Source organism: Heptranchias perlo, unplaced genomic scaffold (assembly GCF_035084215.1).
Source record: "Heptranchias perlo isolate sHepPer1 unplaced genomic scaffold, sHepPer1.hap1 HAP1_SCAFFOLD_60, whole genome shotgun sequence".
Lineage (NCBI taxonomy): Eukaryota > Metazoa > Chordata > Chondrichthyes > Hexanchiformes > Hexanchidae > Heptranchias > Heptranchias perlo.
In genome coordinates this window covers 5,807,420-5,825,376 of record NW_027139623.1, presented here as the reverse complement: position 1 = coordinate 5,825,376, position 17,957 = coordinate 5,807,420, and the positions used below count along the sequence as shown (strand labels likewise).

The window sequence follows — 17,957 nt, the reverse complement described above, 5'->3', positions numbered from 1 at the left end:
CAGCTCAGCTCATAACAGCCGCCGACTGACCAGAATTCAAAAGGTAAAGTGTTTGGGCATCGAACCTGAGACCTCATACACGCGAAGCATGCGGTCTATCACTGAGCTCCATCAACAGATAATAACGATCTCGAACCAAATGTAAAAGGTCTGAGTCTCCCACTTTCCGAAGGCCACCCGAGGATTTACTGTGCTGAAAAGCATTTCCTCTTTTAAGCATAGGAGATACCTGAGGTCTGCGGACCTGATACTAGTATTTTAATTCCAGATTTTATTTAATTAATTCAATTTTTAATTAATTGAAATTGAATTCCCCAGCTGCCGTGGCGGGATTATTAGTCCAGGCCTCTGGATTACCAGTCCAGTAAACTAACCACGATACCACGGTACCCGCTGGGGAAACAGAAGAAACCAGGTCTCGTCACTCAGAGAAATGAGTAAGGGAGCGTTGCGAAGAAAGTCTGGGAGAGAGGTGAGTCTCCTCGGGCTGTGCCGACCAGCATTTCTGTTTCAGGTCGCTGTTCTTCCAACTGCTCGCTGGACATTGCACCGTCACACATTCCGATCAGTCGGCGGCTGTTTTGAGCTGAGTTGCTGAGGAGACCATGAGATGAAATCCTGCTCAGGGGCAATTTGATGCTTGTGGAGCCTCAGAGGTTGGAATTCGCGGCACACCAAAACCAAGCTTCGCCTTTCTGTGGGTAATTCTGGTGAGAAAATAGCTTTGGAGATGCTGGGGATTGAACCCAGGACCTCATACATGCAAAGCACGCGCTCTACCACTGAGCTACATCCCCAGATAGGAGCACATTCCAACGAAGAGCTGATCGCCTTCATTTTATGAGACCACAAAAGGTTTTTTTGGGGCTTCAATTCATCTCCTTTTCTGCTCCAAACAGACAATTAAACATGAAGTTTGCGGACCTGATATAATTGTGGGTGAACGGAAGAAACCAGGCCTCGGCACTCAGAGCAATGAGAAAGGGGGCATTGAGAAGAAATGCTGGGAGAGGGGGAGAGCCTCCTTTGGCTGTGCTGTCACCATCATTCCGATTTCAGGGTACATTTTTCGAACGCTCCCGTTATCAGTCACTTTGCTTACGGTTGGACGGGACTAGAAATCCTCAGGCACATTGTAGCAGAGTTCGGCAAGAATATTTCGAGTCCCCGAGCTTCAGAGGAGGGTAAGGTGAGATACAGACAGCATTGAGGATAATTTCACTATAGACGGATGCAGGATTTGCCCCAGGTGTGGTTTTGTGTTTAAAGATCACTTCACTGAAAACACCTTGACGGTCTGGGGTTACAGACGGACATGATGGTCAGGAAAAGACCAGTTGGTTCATCAATCCTGCCCCACATGCCTGGAGCATCGTGACTGGAATCTCCCTACCGACACCACCCGCCCCACCCACCGGAAACATGTAATCTCCTGCGAGCGGCGACAAACTAGAAACAAATCCAGCGTCAATAAGGAGGGTAAATTCTGGGAAATTCCTCCCCGACTTCTTCGGGCGATCGAATCGAGTCCAGTGGATCACACTGACCATGTGTAGGTTAACTGTAAAACCACTCACCTTCTCTATGATGCGATCTCTGCCCCAGTCAAGAACTGGTCCAGATCCATCCAGAAGGCAAAGAGAGAGTCAGCACCAACCACACCAGCCGGCAATGCATTCCAGAGACTCAGTACTCTCTGCGAAAAGATGAACCGCCTAACATCCAGACTATTCCCACCTCTGTGTCGTCTGAACGCCTGTCCGCTGCTCCTCCCCAATCTGTGAAACTGGGAATAATCTATTTCTTCACTCAGATGGTGGTGAACCTGTGGAATTCTCTATCAAAGAAGGCTGTGGAGGCCAAGTCACTGAATATATTTACGAAAGACAGATTTCTGCACACAGAAGGCATCAAAGCGTATGGAGAGAGAGCGGGAATATGGTATTGAGATAGAGGATCAGCCATGATCATACATCGTGGCGGAGCAGGTTCGAAGGGCCGAATGTCCGACTCGTGATCCTATTTTCTCTGTCATTATGACTGGGCCCGCTCTCCAGCCCCGGGATGGGAGCCATTTCAAATGCGCGTGCGTGCTTCCATTGAATTTTATCGTGTGCAGAGCGTTCGGTTTTTCTCGAGGTGAAGAAACCCTTTCCTGTCCTTGTGGAGAGGCTGGGGATTGAACCCGGGACCTCATACATGCAAAGCATGCGCTCTACCACTGAGCTACATCCCCACGGGCACAAGCCCGCCACTTTAGAGTAAAAGTGGGCTTTCCGCTCTGTCTCTCCCGGACAATGCGATGCCCAGTCGTTCCACGTGCTCACCATGTTCAACCTCTGCTTCAGTTCACGGGGTTTCTGCTCCTCTTTACTTTGAACCTTCCAAAAAAAAAGTCAGCGGAATTTTAAAAAATACAATTGCCAATAGTCAGTGACGAGGCTGACATCCAACCTCTGAATCATGAAGTGAGATGGATGAATAACACAGTGTCAAACAAGAGCTGGGACTGCTCGCTCGACATTGCACCGTCACACATTCCGGTCAGTCGGCGGCTGCTGTGAGCTGAGCTGCTGAGGGGACCGTGAGATGAATTCCTGCGACGGGACAGTTGGAACTTGCTGCGCTCAGAAAGCGCGATTCGCCTTTCCGTGCGTAATTCTGATGAAAAAAGATTTTTTGGAGATACTGGGGATTGAACCCAGGACCTCATACATGCGAAGCATGCGCACTACCACTGAGCTACATCCCCATATGCAACAAATAGCTAACCAAGGAAAGAAGAACTGACCGTTCTCATTTTCTGAGCCCGTCCAAGGTGGATCTGCCACGTGATAGATTATTTGCAGTTTCAAAGATTGGGGCGGAGCACGGGACAGGCGTTTAGACGACACAGAGGTAAGAATAGGCTGGATGTTAGTCGGATCTTCATTTCCCAGAGAGTAGTGAGTCTCTGGAATGCATCAGCTCTTCTTTCCCTGGTTAGACTGATTTCTTGTGTGGGGATGTAGCTCAGTGGTAGAGCGCATGCTTCGCATGTATGAGGTCCTGGGTTCAATCCCCAGCATCTCCAAAAATATTTTTCATCAGAATTACGCACGGAAAGGCGAATCGCGCTTTCGAAGCGCAGCGAGTTCCAACTTTTGAGGCTCCACAAGCATTAAATTATCCCGGAGCAGGACTTCATCTCACGGTCCCCTCAGCAGCTCAGCTCATAGCAGCCGCCGACTGACTGGAATGTGTGACAGTGCAATGTCGAGCGAGCATTCCCAGCTCTTGTTTGACGCTGTGTCATTCATCCATCTCACTTTATGATTCAGAATTTGGATGTGAACCTCGTTACTGAGTAGTGGCAATTATATATATTTTTTATTTCCGCTGACATTGTTTTTGGAAAGTTCAAAGTAAAGAGGAGCAGAAACCCCGTGAACTGAAGCAGAGGTTGAACATTGTGAGCACGTGTGACGACTGGGCATCGCGTTGTCCGGGAGAGACAGAGCGGGAAGCCCACTTTTGTTATTCTAAATTTGCAGTAGTTGTGGGTAGGGGATGTAGCTCAGTGGAAGAGCGCATGCTTTGCACGTATGAGGTCCCGGGTTCAATCCCCGGCATCTCCAAGCGCTTTATGTTTCGAATTTTGAAAAGACCCTCTTGTCCTCACCTCACCTTCACCCACAAGGACAGGAAAGGGTTTCTTCACCTCGAGGAAAACCGAACGCTCTGCACACGGTAAAATTCAATGGAAGCACGCACGCGCCTTTGAAATGGCTCCCATCCCGGGGCTGGAGAGCGAGCCCAGAAATAATAACAGAGAAAATAGGATCACGAGTCGGCCATTGGGCCCTTCGAGCCTGCTCCGCCATTATATATGATCATGGCTGATCCTCTATCTCAATACCACATTTCCGCTCTCTCTCCATACGCTTTGTTGCCTTCTGTGTGTACAAATCTGTCTTTCTTAAATATATTCAGTGACTTGGCCTCCACAGTATCCTATGGTGGAGAATTCGACACGTTCACCACCCTCTGAGTGAAGAAATAGATTATTCCCAGTTTCACAGATCGGGGAGGAGCAGCGGACAGGCGTTCAGACTACACAGAGGTAGGAATAGTCTGGATGTTCGGCGGTTCTTCTTTTCCCAGAGAGTACTGAGTCTCTGGAATGCATTGCCGGCTGGTGTGGTGGGTGTTGACTCTCTCTTTGCCTTCTGGATGGATCTTGACCAGTTCTTGACTGAGGCAGAGATCGCATCATATAGAAGGTGAGTGGTTTTACAGTTAACCTACACATGGTCAGTGTGATCCACTGAACTCGATTCGATCGCCGGAGGGAGTCGGGGAGGAATTTCCCAGAATTTCCCCTCCTTATTGGCGCTGGATTTGTTTCCAGTTTGTCGCCGCTCCCAGGAGATTACATGTTTCCGGTGGGCGGGGCGGGTGTTGTCGGGAGGAAGTGTCTGGTCACGATGCTCCAGGCATGTGGGGCAGGTTAATGAACCAACTGGTCTTTTCCTGACCATCATGTCCGTCTGTAACCCCAGATCGTCAAGGTGTTTTCAGTGAAGTGATCTTTAAACACAAAACCACACCTGGGGCAAGTCCTGCATCCGTCTATAGTGAAATTACACTCAATGCTGTCTGTGTCTCACCTTACCCTCCTCTGAAGCTCGGGGACTCGAAATATTCTTGCCGGCCTCTGCTACAATGTGCCTGAGGATTTCTAGTCCCGTCCAACCGTAAGCAAAGTGACTGATAACGGGAGCGTTCGAAAAATGTGCCCTGAAATCGGAATGATGGTGACAGCACAGCCAAAGGAGGCTCTCCCCCTCTCCCACCCTTTCTTCTCAACGCCCCCTTTCTCATTGCTCTGAGTGCCGAGGCCTGGTTTCTTCCGTTCACCCACAATTATATCAGGTCCGCAAACTTCATGTTTAATTGTCTGTTTGGAGCAGAAAAGGAGATGAATTGAAGCCCAAAAAAAATCTTTTGTGGTCACATAAAATGAAGGAGATCAGCTCTTCGTTGGAATGTGCTCCTATCTGGGGATGTAGCTCAGTGGTAGAGCGCGTGCTTTGCATGTATGAGGTCCTGGGTTCAATCCCCAGCATCTCCAAAGCTATTTTCTCAACAGAATTACCCACAGAAAGGCGAATCTTGATTTCGGTGTGCCGCGAATTCCAACCTCTGAGGCTCCACAAGCATCAAATTGCCCCTGAGCAGGATTTCATCTCACGGTCTCCTCAGCAGCTCAGTTCAAAACAGCCACCGACTGATCGGAATGTGTGACGGTGCAATGTCCAGCGAGCAGTTCGAAGAACGGCGACCTAAAACAGAAATGCTGGTCGGCACAGCCCGAGGAGACTCTCCTCTCTCCCAAACTTTCTTCGCAACGCTCCCTTTCTCATTTCTCTGAGTGACGAGACCTGGTTTCTTCTGTTCACCCAGCGGGTTCGGTGGTATCATTAGGTTACTGGACTGGTAATCCCGAGACCTGATCGAATAATCCAGCTTCATGAATTCAAATCCCGCCACGGCAACGAGGGAATTCAATTTCAACTAATTAAAAATTGAATTCATTAAATACAATCTGGAATTAAAATACTAGTATCAGGTCCGCATACCTCAAGTATCTGAAAAGAGGAAATGCTTTTCAGCAGATTAAGTCCTCGGGTTTCTTTAGGAAAGTGAGGCACTCAGTCATTTTACACTTGGTTCGAGATCGTTATTATCTGGTGATGGAGCTCAGTGAAAGACCGCATGCTTCGCGTGTGTGAGGTCTCAGGTTCTATGCCCAAACACTTTACCTTTTGAATTCTGGTCAGTCGGCGGCTGTTATGAGCTGAGCTGCTGAGGGGACCGTGAGATGAAATCCTGCTTCGGGACAATTGAATGTTTGTCTCAGAAGTTGGAACTCGCTTCCCTCTGAAAGCACGATTCGTCTTTCTGTTGGACATTCTGGTGAAAATAAATGGTGGAGGTGTTAGATATTGAACCCAGAAATTTATACACGCAAAGCAGGCGCTATACCACTGAGCTGCAACCCCGAATCCAATAGACCTATAACCAAGGGTAGAAGAACTGGGTGTTCACTGTCTTAAGACCACCCAATGATTTACTGGGCTTAAAATCATCTCCTCTTGTGCTCCAAGCAGACAACAGCCACCTCGTCACGTAGCGGACGGTTGGACGGGACGAGAAATTCTCAGGCACATTGCAGCAGAGGCCTGAAAGAATATTTCGAGCCCTTGAGCTTCAGAGGAGAATAACGTGAGACGCACAGACATTGAGTCTCGTTTCACGAAAGACAGACGCAGGACATGCCGCAGGAGTGGGTTTGTGTGACGATCGCTTCATTGAAAATACCTTGACGAGCTGGGGACGCACACGAACAAACGGAAATGACGGGCAGTAAAAGACCAGCTGGTCCATCAAGCCTGCCCCTCACTCGGGATGGCTGGAGCATCATTACTGACACTTACTCCCCCTCCCCCCGCCCGCAGCCATGGAATCTCCCGGAAGAGGCAAAGATCCTGAGAAAAAATCCTGTGCCTTTAGGGGATAGAATACACTGGAAAATTCATCCCCGATCCCCTCAAGTGATCGAAATCAGTCCAGGAGATCATATGGATCAGAAGCACGTTAATAGTAAATCCTCTTACTTTTTATATGTTGCGACCTCTTCCCCAGCCAAAAACCGGTCCAGTTCCCTGGAGAAGGCAGACAGAGAGTCAGCACCCACTACATCAGCCAGCAACGCATTGCAGAGGTTCACTACTCACTGGGAAAAGAAGAGCCGCCTCTCCACATTCTTCCTACCAAAATGCATCACTTCACACTTCTGTGATTATATTTCATCTGCCATGTATTTCCCATTTCACCAGTCTGTCCATGTCCTCCTGAAGACTGGTTACTATCCTCCACATTATTTACTACTTTTCGAGTTTTGTTTCATCTGCAAACTTTGAAATGATACCCTCTATACCCAAGTCCAGGATATTAATATATATCATATGGAGCAGTGGTGCTAATAGTGACCCCTGGGGAACACCACTGTATACTTCCCTCCAGTCTGAAAAAACACCGTTCACCATTACTCTCTGCTTTCTGTCTCCTAGTCAATTTTGTATCCGCGCTGCCACTGTCCGTTTAATCACATGGGTGACAACTGTTAGATCCGTGGGTTAAACTATCGCATCGTTAGATATTGGGCAGTGCAGAACACGAATATCCAGTTCAGATTATATGGGGAATTACTGTCACATCCCTGGGTTATACTGTGTTATTATTAGTTATGTGGCAGTCCAGAAACACGAATGTACAGTTCAGTTTAAAAAGGAATCTGTTGATGCATCCTTGCGTTACACTGTCATATTGTTAGAAAGTGGACAGTGCAGAATATGATTATCTAGTTCAGATTACACGGGGGAACTACAATTACATCCCTGGGTTACACGGTCGTGTTGTGAGATATTGGGTAGTGCAGAACCACGAATATTCAGGCCAGAATAGAGGGGGAGCTATTGTTACATTCGTGGATTGCATTATAGTATTGTGAGGTATTGGAGAGTGCAGAAACATGAATATCCTGTTCAGATTATAAAGAGATATTATTGTTACATTACTGGGCTACACTATCATGTTGTTAGGTATTCGGTAGTGCAGAAACATGAATGTCCAGCTCAGATTATAAGGAGGGAACTATTGTTACAGCCCTGGCTTACACTGTCATATTGTTAGATATTCGACAGTGCAGAAACATGAATATTCAGTTCCAATCATAAGGGGAACTATTGTTACATCCTTGAATTACACGATCATATTGTTAGACATTGGGCAGTGCAGGAACATGAATATCCAGTTTAGATTAGAAGCGGGAACTATTGTTACATCCCTGGGTTACACCGTCATATTGTTAGACACGGGGCAGCACACCGGCCTCCAGGATCATTCAAGCACGTCACAAATCACAATCTAGGAGAAACATGAAGCTTAGAGGATTACAGAACAGGGGCCCATCGTGTCAGTGCCAGCTCATGGTTAAAGCAATTCAAAATGTATGCAATGGCAAACTTTCTCCCAAGTGCCCTTTATCTTCATCAATTTCAAATATGTATTCAATTTTCTCTTAAATGATACCATGGTAAAAATTGCTATTGTACCTTTTCTGGTTATTCCATTCCCGATGGTAAAATATTCCATGCTCCAAAAAATCTCTGCGTGAAGAATTTAAAATTAAACTCTTTCATTATGAGCTGGAATTGTTGACCTCTTGTCACTGATACTAACAACCAGAGGATAAAGTAATTGTCTGTTACTCTATCACTGATCCTCACAACCAGAGGATACAGTAATTCTCTATTACTCTATCACTGATCCTCACGACCACACGATACAGTAATTCCCCATTACTCTATCATTGATCCTCACAACCAGAGGATACAGTAATTCTCTATTACTCTATCACTGATCCTCACAACCAGACCATACAGTAATTCGCTATTACTGTATCACTGATCCTCACAACCAGAGGATACAGTAATTCCCGATTACGTTATCACTGATCCTCACAACCAGAGGATACAGTAATTCTCTATTACTCGATCACTGCTCCTCACAACCAGACGATGCAGTAATTCTCTATTTCTCTATCACTGATCCTCACACCAGAGGATACAGTAATTCTCTATTACTCTATCACTGATCCTCACAACCAGAGGATACAGTAATTCTCTATTACTCTATCACTGATCCTCACAACCAGAGGATACAGTAATTCTCTATTACTCGATCACTGCTCCTCACAACCAGACGATGCAGTAATTCTCTATTTCTCTATCACTGATCCTCACAACCAGAGGATACAGTAATTCTCTATTACTCTATCACTGATCCTCACAACCAGAGGATACAGTAATTCTCTATTACTCGATCACTGCTCCTCACAACCAGACGATGCAGTAATTCTCTATTTCTCTATCACTGATCCTCACAACCAGAGGATACAGTAATTCTCTATTACTCTATCACTGATCCTCACAACCAGAGGATACAGTAATTCTCTATTACTCGATCACTGCTCCTCACAACCAGACGATGCAGTAATTCTCTATTTCTCTATCACTGATCCTCACAACCAGAGGATACAGTAATTCTCTATTACTCTATCACTGATCCTCACACCAGAGGATACAGTAATTCCCTATTACTCTATCATTGATCCTCACAACCAGAGGATACAATAATTCCCTATTACTCTATCACTGATCCTCACAACCAGGCGATGCAGTAATTCTCTCTTACTCTATCAGTGATGCTCACAACCAGAGGATACAGTAATTCTCTATTACTCTATCGCTGATCCTCACAACCAGGCGATACAGTAATTCTCTGTTACTCTATCACTGATCCTCACACTAGAGGATACATAATTCTCTATTACTCTATCACTGATCCTCACAACCAGAGGATACAGTAATTCTCTATTACTCTATCACTGATCCTCACAACCAGAGGATGCAGCAATTCTCTATTACTCTATCACTGATCCTCACAACCAGAGAATACAGTAATTCTCTGTTACTCTATCACTGATCCTCACACTAGAGGATACAGTAATTCTCTATTACTCTATCACTGATCCTCACAACCAGGCGATACAGTAATTCTCTATTACTCTATCACTGATCCTCACAACCAAAGGATACAATCATTCTCTATTACTCTATCAAACAACTTCATGATTCGAAATTTAAGTTTCCTCTCCTCCATTTCCATCGAAAAATTCCCGGAATTTCACGTCTTTCCTCATACAGCTTCCCTTCCCTGGCCTCATTCGAGGCAATGAACATTGTGCTTTCTATGCGTTGAGTGCAGTTTCTATAATGGCCGTCAAAACTGCAGACTGTACTCTGGATCTACGGGCTTTAACCAAAGAGAGTCACTCATAAAGCTGCATCATATTAAGAGAGTAGGAATAAATGGGTCTTTTGAAACAGAGCGCAGGAATAAATGGGTCTTTTTCGGGGTGGCAGGCGGTGACTGGTGATGTGCCCCAGGGATCAGTGCTTAGGCCCCAACTATTCACAATATATATCAATCATTTGGGTGAGGAAACCAAATGTAATATTTCCAAGTTTTCTGACGACACAAAACTTGGTGGGATTGTGAGTTGTGAGGAGGATGCAAAGAGGCTTCAAGGCGAATTAGGCAAGTTGAATGAATGGGCAAATACATGGCAGATGCAATATAACGTGACGGAAGCAAAAACAGAAAGGCACAGTATTATGTTAATGATGATAAATTGGGAAATGTTGATGTACAAAGGGACATGGGTGTCCTTGTACAACAGTCACTGAAAGCAAACATGCAGGTGCAGCAAGCAGTTCGGAAGGCGAATGGTATGTTGGCCTTCATTACAAGAGGATTTGAGTACAGGATCGAGGATGTCTTACAGCAGTTTTACCCGTCCTTGGTGAGACCACACCTGGAGTATACTGTGCAGTTTTGGTTTCCTTACCTAAGAAAGGATATACTTGCCATAGAGGGAGTGCAGAGAAGGTTCACCAGACTGGTTCCTGGGATGGCAGGACCGTCGCATGAGGAGAGATTGGGTGAACTAGGCCTGTATTCACGAGCGTTTCGAAGAATGAGAGGGGATCTCATTGAAAGGTATAAAGTTCTGATTGAATGCAGGGAGGATGTTTCCTCTGGCTGAGGGGTCACAGTCTCAGGATACAGGGTAGGACATTTAGGACTGAGATGAGGAGAAATTTATTCACTCAGAGGCTGGTGAACATGCAGAATTCTCTACCACAGAAGGCTGTGGAGGCCAAGTCACTGAATATATTAAAGAAGGAGCTCGATAGATTTCTAGACACAAAAGGCATCAAGGGGTATGGGGAGAGAGCGGGTATATGGTATTGAGAGAGAGGATCAGCCATGATCATATTGAATGGCGGAGCAGGCTCGAAGGGCCCAATGGCTTACTCCTGCTCCTGTTTTCTATGTTTATATGTTCCTATCAGCCCGAGCCAGAAGTAAACCAGGTTTTACCAAAGAGAGAAAAGACAAATAACTAATAAACCTTCACCCTGGTCACTGTAACTGGTCTCATTATACATAGACGACTCCCTAAAGGCTGCCTCCGCAGTCCATTTGTCCCATTTTTGACAGCCCTGCCTTCAGCGATATCCATGCACTAGAATGCCCTCTATTGCAATGCGATGGTTGTAGATAAACCGAGTTATGTTGTTCGAACAATACAGTGTCCACAAGTAATGGCCAATGTTAATTTATCTCAACAAGTCCGTCTATTATATAAATCTTTTTCTGGTACAAAAATATTAGCCCAGAAATTACATTTGTTCATTCAGTGGACAACTAATGAACACAGTCCAATGAAAGTTAACAACAACTCGCATTCACAGACCGCCTTTAATGTAATAAACATTCCCAGGGGGCTTCACGGAGGGGTGGGTAAAAACGGGCACTAAAGGAATAAGAAGATATCAGGAGGACTGGTGAAAAAACCTTGGTCAAAGAGTGGGTGTAAGGAGGGTGTAAAATGAAGAGAAGCAAATGGACAGACGGAGGGAATAAGGTTGGTTTTTGAAAGTAGAATTTAGTTGTCTGAAGGAATGGCCGCCAATGGTGAGATGAAGAGAGTGGAGGATGGTAAAATATAACAATAACTACTTGTATTTATACAGCGGATTTAACATAGATTAATATCCTAAGGCGATTTACTGAAGTATAATCGGACAAAAATGGACCCCCGGCCAAAGAAGGAGATATTAGGAGGGATAACAAAATCATGAAGCAAGGGATTAGTAATGTTGGTTAAGGGATAAATATTATCCAGGAAAGCAGGATAACTCCCCTGTTCTTTTTCCAATACTTCTGTGGAATCTTTTACATCTACTTGAGAGGGCAGATAGGTTTTCCGTTTAACATGTCCTAAGAAAGTGAACACCTGCGACAGTCCAGTGCTCCCTCAGTGATGCACTGCAATGTCAGCTTGAATTATGTGTTCAAGTCTCTGTGACTGAACTCATAACCTTCTAACTCAGAAGCGAGACTGCTGCCAGTGAACCACGGCTGAAACCTGAAAGGTGGAGAGGGAGATAGAGTGGCATAGAGTGGGAATCCTGGAGCGTGGATATGGCTGAAGGCACGGCTGTCAAAAGTAGGGCAAATGGACTGAGGCTGCACAAGCGGCCACAGGTGGAGGAGCAGAGTCTTTGGCAGGGGCTGCGGGGCTGGATGAGGTTACAGAGATAGGGAGGGGTGAGGCCCCGGTGGATTTAAGTGTATGAAAGAATAAAAATAAACTACAGGCTTAGGAGACTGGAAGCAATTGAGGATTTGGATGATTAGTGATGGACTCTCCAATCAAAAAGCGAGGAGAATGGATGAAATCAGTCGAAATGATGTGGAGATTGTGGGGTCAAAGATCATGACTTCCCAATTTTTCCTGGCTGAATTCGTGGCTCATCTAAACAGGATGTCGCTCTGACAACACAAAGAAGTTGGAAGTCCAGCTGAAAACTGGTCCATGTCTGTGGACAATGTCACCAAAGGGCAGCATGTAGATGAGGAAGAGGAGGGAGCAAAGGATTGAACCTTTGGAGACATCTGATATAACGGTGATAGGGTGGGAAGAGAAGCTTCTCCTGGCTATGATCAGATAGGTGAGTGGAACCAAGCGAGGGTAGTCCCACCAAAAGAGGCCAACGATCGATGAATGAGGAGGTGACGGGTGGGTTTCCTGTCGGTGTTGAGGAGAGGGCGGAGATGGGGAGAGGTGGGCCATGGATGAAAATGTGAACTATTGGGCGATCAGGAACTAGGAGTCAGTGAGGGTCAGTGAGACCGAGCAGGACCTGCTGCTGGTTGGAAGGTGGAGGGTGGCTGGCCGTCAGGAGTGAACTGGAGGAATGGGGTCTGGAGGGGACAGAGGCATTGATGAGGGTTTCAATGACAATTGGCTGAGGAATGAATGATGGCGGGTGAGGGAAGCGGGGTTTACACCGGACCAATTTACTGGAGCCATCAACCAATGTAAAATAAACGGGTAAACATCTGCAGTAAAATAACGGAGAGAGGAATGGCAATAAAGCTCGTTCAGTGTCCAACCCCCAATATCACCCACTGTCATTTCTCGGCTACAATCCTCAACGTGCCCTTTAATTGTCCCTGTGCCAGAGACACAAAATTCATATTTTGACCGAGAATCTGCAGGAACAGTGAAACGGGTCTGTTTGTGCCCCTGGATTCAGTGTACATTCAGAGAAATCGGTAAAATTTATAGATGAATCGTCAGGAGTGAACATGATCAATACAATTATATGAAAACTGTAAATGTAGCCGCTCATTGTTGTTGGACCAGTCCTTTCTGAGCACAGCTTTTAACTTTATTCCTGAGAGAGGTCTCATTAAGATAATATTCTGGACATTGAGATGTTTGCGATATATCCACGTCATTATTTACATTGGAGACAAAGCTGCTGATGCAATGTATTTGTTTCGGCGACTGTAAGTAATAGCAATGATCCAGGGTATAACCGTGTCAGTGGAGATTCATCCTCTGTATAAATCAGGGCTTGTTGCAATGTATCAGTTCAGAGTGCCTGCCGGAGCTGCGGTTTTCAGTTCAACAGAAGTCACTGCTTCTCACAGAAATGGGATATTCAGCAATTTTTCAGATTGAACGCATTTGCTATCCTGTTCTTGCAGCCATTGGAGTTCCAGGTAAGCCGTTATCTCATCTGTGAATATTGTAAATCGGTGTTAACTGTGCTGCTGTACTTGGTTAATTATTTTTTCTCCCACCATATTTTACGCAGCCAGCCGTTCTCTTATTTCAGTTGAATGATAGATTGTTTAAAGTCTCTGCTCTTTTGGTCTTGTCGGAGCTGCATTATATCTGTAATGAACATTGTATTTCCAACCCTGGCACTGTTACTGAACTCTTCTTTGTACTCAATATACTGTTGATTAATGGTATGTCCTTAACTTCAAAACGTTCAGTCTTGTAACAGCTGAATTATATCTGTTATGATCTTTACATATCCAACACAGTCATTGTTACTGGATTATTCTCTGCACTGAATTTATTGTGGAATAACGGTCCATCCTTCGGTCCTGTAGCAATTGCATTATTTCTGCCGTGAACACTGTTTATCCAACCCTGGCATTGTTACTGGATTATTCTCTGTACTGAATGCATTGGAATCAGGTGTGTGGGTTAAGAGCTGGTATCAGACCATCAGGAACTGGAACAGTTTCATGTTGTGAAATATATTTCCATAAATGTGTTTTCAGTGATTGATAATGAGACAGCTCACGGTCTCAGTGTTACAAGGAGGCAGTGCAATGTCCTCCCTCCACAATAACATGGTTCAGTTTAACTGGGATTTCAATCTACTTATTGGTTCTCACTGTTATGAAATATTTCGTTTTGTGTGTGTCTGTCGCAGCTCCAGAAGTCTGGCTGCTGAACTGAGTTTGCTGCTGATTCTTTCACATCTCATTCTTTGCTTCACTGTGGATGAATTCACTGTAAAATGCAATGTTTTGAAGTTATGTTGTATCAGTTTGAACTTTATCTGTTGGAATCAGGAGCCTTTCTATTTATCTGTAGATGATAAGTTGCAGCGGTGATGTTGGTGTTTTGTTAATTGCACAATGCCGCCATCTAACGCTGTACTTTATAATTACAGGAGAAGGAATTTCAATTGTTGTGAGGTGTGTCTGGAACAGGCATTCGATTCTGTTTATTCCATACATTGTAGATGAAGTGAACAGTGTAGGTGAACAGGTGGCGACTTGGATGGTCTGAAGAAACATTCACAGAGACTTCACCATTTAACAAACTGACACTAAGAATAGGATCGTTGGAACACGGGGCTGGTGAAGAGAAAGCAGGCGCAGGATGTTAGGATTTACTCGGATGTGAAAAGCGGCATAGAGAGAGAGTAGAGAGAGTGCGGAGAGCTGGAGATGGGCGTTAGAGAACGCGAATGAGATGGAAAACGAAAGGGGGAGAGAAGGATCGAGAGGAATAGAGAGAGACAGAGAGAGACGCATGGAGAATGAGGGAGAGAGAGAGAGATACACACACACAGAATGGGACAGAGGGGGAGAGAGACAGAGCGACAGCGATGTGAATAATTCACCGGAATGAATTACTGAAACATCCAGTACAATTATGAAAATGAAATGTGAATTGAAGGTGTTATTATGATGTTGTCAGATTGTGAGAGTTTTATTGTACTCTCTCCGGGTGTGTTTATCACTATCAGGTCCTCAGTCTGTTTATGTGAATATTCCGTTCACTTGTTTACTGACTGAATAAATAAACAAAACTGAAATGTATTTTATGAATAAAATCAGTGATTTTTTGATAGCATTGAATTATTAGGATGCTGTATTCTAGAAGCCATGTGTCAGCTTCAAAGAACGAGGTTAATTTAATAATTGGATTTTAATTTAATTTTAATTGAATGTGCAAAGTGAATTTATTGGAAATATTATGCAACCAATAACCACAAAAAATAAAATTTGAATTCATTAATTGCCTTGTGTTACTGGGACGAGTAGATTAGATTTCCTCCAACTGCAGTCTCTCCCGGTGAATCCCAGCCTCTCCTCCCGCTTCATTGAATTCTCTGCATCTTATTCATTCTTTCATTTGATCCGCTTTTCCAAACCACGTGTTGCTGTCTCCCCTCCAGTTCTTATGCCATTTTCCTTGTCTCCCTCCGAATCTCACTTACTGGCTCGGCCTCCAACAGCCTCTTCCAATCCGATCCGAAGCCTCAAACTCACCGCCATGGATGTCAGTCTTCCCCGTCTTGTGCCAGCCCCTGTCGGCTCTCTTCACCCAGAGTAACAAACCAGCAGTACCTCCCCCTGTCCCATCACCTTCCAGGCTCTCAGTCACTTTCCCGTCCATCTGGAGCCCAAATTCGGATTTAATCTATTGGATTCACTGTCCGTAAAACCCCTTCTCCCTTGTCCACCGGCTCTGCGCCCTCTCTCGTCTCTTTGAGTGGATCCGGTGCTCACTTTATTCACTTTCTGTATCAATTTCCCAATTCATTGTTTATAATTGTGTTTAAAAACATTTCTCTGCCCGAAAGCGCTGCCCAGGTCAGTGAATCAGTTTCCACCGTTTGATGCAGCAACAAAGCTGGAAATTTCACCCCAGATCCTGTCAAACTGCTGCTTTGTCTCCAGGTCTGATCAGTAATTTCTCTCCTTCCGTTTCTCTCTCTTACAGTTAACTTGGTGGCGATTGTGATCCTGTCCCGAGGAAAGTGCGGACTCTCCAAATGTATCACTCGCTACCTGGTGGGAATGGCGGCGGCCGATCTCCTGGTCATTATCACTGATGTGATATTGAGGGTGATTGGTAGGATTTATTTCCCAGTTTCATTCTTGACCATTACCCCCGTGTGCCGTCTTATTGTCACCATGACTTTTTCAGCCACAGCGGCCTCTGTCTGGTTCACAGTCGCTTTCACCTTTGATCGATTTGTGGCCATTTGTTGTCAGAAGCTGAAAACTAAATATTGCACCGAGAAAACGGCGGCTGTTGTTATCGGGGTGGTGAGTGCGCTGAGCTGTTTACTAAACATTCCCTGGAACTTTGTATTTGACCCGGAATATAGAATGGACAATGTACCCCGGGGTTGTGTCGTGAAACCGACCTTATTCACTTCACCCATATGGGCAGCGTTTGACTTGTTTCATCTTGTGTTAATGCCTTGTCTCCCATTCATTCTGATTTTGCTGTTCAATGTTCTCACCGCCAGGCACATTTTAGCGGCCAGTAGAGTCCGCAGGGGACTCCGGGGCCGCAGCAATGGAGAGAATCACAAGGATCCAGAGATGGAGAACCGAAGGAAATCCATCATTTTACTCTTCAGTATATCAGGCAGTTTTATATTGTTATGGAGCACATTCGTTTTTTATGTTATCTCTCTGCATACAAAAAACGCCCAGTACTATACGGTCAGTGACATTGAGTCAGCCGGATTCATGCTTCAACTTCTCAGTTCCTGCACCAACACGTGTATTTATGCTGTGACCCAGACTAAATTCAGAGAGGAGCTGAAGAACGGGGTGAAATACCCACTGAATCTAATTGTTACATTAGTTAAATCATAGAAACGTCTCAAGACTTTTCATCCGAAATTACATAAAAAGTCAATGAGAGTGGACTTTCCGGTTTGGCGGTGGTGTAAGTCGGCGGTCGCTGATCGGCCGCCTGTTATTCACTACGCCTGATTTTATGATCCATTGACACCAATGAGTTCACTAAAGTAACTGATATCAATCCAATACTTCAACTAAATTTGGAAATAGCAGACAGGAATTATATTTTACCCAACAAATGCGCTGTTGTGAAATGATACAAGATGTGATTCTAACATGAAATGGTTCACTGTTATTAGTCTGGAAATAATACAATTTCAATATTAAATGTTTAATTCTGAAATGAATAAAAAATGAATTTCCCTTCACACACACTGCCCGGTGGGATGGACTGAGGGTGAGCTGTCAGTGTCAGACAGCGTCCTGTTCATTGGGACATTTGTTTTGACCAGAACAGAATAATAATGGACCAACACCCGAACCGTTACTAACTGGTAAAATATTAATGTAATTTCAAACTCCAGTGGGGAGTTCCGGAGATCGTTTCCTCTCTGAGCTGTTGTGCAGCAAAGTTTACTCACTGCAGGGAGTTTAATGGGACATGAGGCTGGGCCTGGTTACACAGATCTATAAGGAAACCTCCTGATACATTTCTGAGACGATCAGGGGCCGGGAGATTTCTCACGCTCTCAGCAGGCCAAGGGAAAGCTCTCCTGCTCCTCCTTACTCCAAAAAATATAAGTTAAAAATAAACTTCTCAGTGTTCTGGATCACTCAATGCCCATCGATAGGGCGGC

General features: G+C 44.9%; 1 protein-coding gene and 6 non-coding genes across 7 annotated transcripts in view; 3 read left to right on the top strand and 4 right to left on the bottom strand.

Moving 5' to 3' along the window:
* The window catches only part of LOC137316839 (zinc finger protein 229-like), a 330,353-nt gene that overhangs the window by 229,871 nt on the left and 82,525 nt on the right, over positions 1-17,957 (bottom strand). The window lies entirely within an intron of this gene.
* trnaa-ugc (transfer RNA alanine (anticodon UGC)) lies at positions 726-797 on the bottom strand. The gene has a single exon. It is a non-coding gene; the product is annotated as a tRNA-Ala (tRNA).
* On the bottom strand, positions 2,165-2,236 carry trnaa-ugc (transfer RNA alanine (anticodon UGC)). Its single transcript has one exon. It is a non-coding gene; the product is annotated as a tRNA-Ala (tRNA).
* trnaa-cgc (transfer RNA alanine (anticodon CGC)) lies at positions 2,681-2,752 on the bottom strand. Its single transcript has one exon. It is a non-coding gene; the product is annotated as a tRNA-Ala (tRNA).
* On the top strand, positions 3,002-3,073 carry trnaa-cgc (transfer RNA alanine (anticodon CGC)). Its single transcript has one exon. It is a non-coding gene; the product is annotated as a tRNA-Ala (tRNA).
* trnaa-ugc (transfer RNA alanine (anticodon UGC)) lies at positions 3,546-3,617 on the top strand. Its single transcript has one exon. It is a non-coding gene; the product is annotated as a tRNA-Ala (tRNA).
* trnaa-ugc (transfer RNA alanine (anticodon UGC)) lies at positions 5,042-5,113 on the top strand. The gene has a single exon. It is a non-coding gene; the product is annotated as a tRNA-Ala (tRNA).